This window comes from Aricia agestis, chromosome 12 (assembly GCF_905147365.1).
Source record: "Aricia agestis chromosome 12, ilAriAges1.1, whole genome shotgun sequence".
In the NCBI taxonomy this organism is placed as follows: Eukaryota; Metazoa; Arthropoda; class Insecta; order Lepidoptera; family Lycaenidae; genus Aricia; species Aricia agestis.
The window spans coordinates 2,445,794-2,448,515 of NC_056417.1; positions in this window are offsets into that span (position 1 = coordinate 2,445,794).

Sequence of the window (2,722 nt, forward strand, 5' to 3'; positions counted from 1 at the left end):
TACTACATAAACACTTAACACCATTTACACGTTTTCACAGTTAGATAATATAACCTCCTCCTTGAAAGTCGGTTAAAAATAATGCTCGCCATAAGGCTAGCGTTAAAATATTATGAAATTAAATTATCATTTATTCAATACTTATTGTTAACTTATTTTTAATTACAGTTAAAAGTATAATTCTAAACAAATGACTTTTAATCAAGACAGATCTACTTTTATGTAAGCAAAACGAAACAAAAGATGAAGAGAAAAAGCCTGACGTAGCTTTCGCAATTATAACAGAATCTTAAAAGATCATAAAAGAAATATCTCAAAAGGGAAACAGAGGTTATTTTATTACGGGAATGGTTAAGAGGAAACGCTAACATTGGTTATCCATACGTATTCCCTAATTTACTCCCTGGGCAATGCGTCTAGACAAATGATTTTATTAAACAATATTTAGATCTGTTAAAGCTATGGGTCTACGTTCGATTTTTTCTAAATTTACTAATAATAAAAAAACCTTCAAAAATCGCATAAAATAAATTCCTTGTACCCCGTTAATCCCCCGACCATAAAACAAAATTTTCCAAAATCTTTAAGATAAAATAAAAACGTAGAGTAGTAGACTCACTCTTCCTGAAGAAATTTATAAAAATATTAATTAGATAGGCTCTATTTTGAGGTCTTTTACGACTCGATTTACTGTATCTGTCTCTATCACAATACACGTGCCGGCGTAGGGTGAAGCGTGATGGCAATAGTTTCTTCGTTTAAATTCTGCTGCACCCGCGGTCCCTCATAATACAGTTTTTCAGTATCACAGGCCTGTCCCACTCGCGAGAATAGGCATCGAACTGGAAGTACCACCCGCGGGTGGCCAATCAGTAGGGACTCACAAGCGAGCGGTGACGCACGCGCAAGATTTTTCGTCGCGTAGGTATCTACTGTTTACTGATCATAATATAGGAATTTTATTCATGATCTATAAATCTTATAAAACTGAATAATTAAAAAAGGCCTATGAAATATGTATTTGAATAAGGTATTTAAATACAAAAAGTAGATCAAAACTATGCAAACATAGCAAATAAACCAATTTTATACAAAGAAACACACAAACTACACAGAAATAAACACAAGTTACTATGTTTAAATTGTAAAAGTTTCCTGCACTATAATCTATACTAATATTATCTATACTAATATTATAATTGGGAAGAGTTTGTTTGTTTGTTTGTTTGAACGCGCTAATCTCAGGAACTACTGGTCCGATTTTAAAAATTCTTTCAGTGTTAGATAGCCCATTTATCGAGGAAGGCTATAGGCTATATTTTATCACGCTAATACTAATAGGAGCGAAGAAATAGAGGAAAGTGTGGAAAAAACGGGCGGAAATCATTTGAAAGGGCTTATTTGAACGCGCTCATCTCAGAAACTACTGGTCCGATTTGAAAATTTTTTTCAGTGTTAGATAGCCTATTTATCGAGGAAGGCTATAAGCTATATTTTATTGCGCTAAGGCTAATAGGAATTCCAAAAAGTTACTGAATAAAGTTAGCAATACGGGGTATTCTCTATGTTACCAGTCATATAATCTATTTTCTGCTAAATTAATAATAATAATAATAATAATCATTTATTTCAAGTATCCCAGACTCATATACGTACAAGATCAAAAAATTACAAACAAAAGTCACATAAGCATACTTACATAATATTTAAATAATAATTATTTTGGTCTGTATTCTGCATGCATGCGACAGCAGTGACTGATATACGGGTTATCAGGGCGTTCACAGAGCGCGGCCAGCATGCCGTTGGAGCCCCCCCCCGCATGCGCCGCATCAGTGACGACGTTCGCCTGCGCATTGTGGCAAAGAAACAGTCCACTCGTGCGCACGCGAACATCGCCGAAGCGCTGCACCAGCGGGGGAGCCCCACCAGCATCCTGAACGCGTTATTATATTGGACGCGAAGGGCGCTGTAGGCCCTTTGCGTATATGCTACCCAGAGGCTGCAAGTGTAGAAGGATGTACAAAAGGCTCTAAACAACATCATTTTTACTTCTAACGAGCATCTCGCAAACCTCCTGACAACCATGTTCGCCCTAACCGACAGCGCCCTTCGCTCCCTTTCGATATCAGTGTCGTCTTTCAAAGTGGACGTCACAATGTGTCCTAAGTATTTAAACTCCTCTACCCTAACCAAAGGAACGCCATTTAGTAAAATAGTCGGCACTGTATCCACCTTTCTGGTTCCACTATGAAAGACCATGTACTGACTCTTTTTACTATTATAAATCAGCCCATGCTCCGCTGCGTAACGCTGACAAATATCAAGTAGCTTTTTAAGACCACAGACTGAGGCACTCAGCAAGACCATGTCATCCGCATAATTTATGTTATTAAAACATACTCCATCAACATGGCAACCAACATGCTGCTTGCTGAGCTCCTCAATCAGTCCGTTTATATAGAGGTTAAATAGGACAGGTGAGCTTAACCCGCCCTGTCTCATGCCACATTCTAGCTTATAGGGATCTGACATCACACCAGCCCATCTAACAATGTTAATTTGATTATCATACCAATATTTAAAAGTATTAACCAGCTCATGTGGTATACTCGACTTTCTCATCTTCTTCCAAAGGATGTCATAAGACACAAGATCAAATGCCTTCGAAAGGCATTTGATCTTGTGTCTTATGACATCCATTATAAAAATTAAACAAATG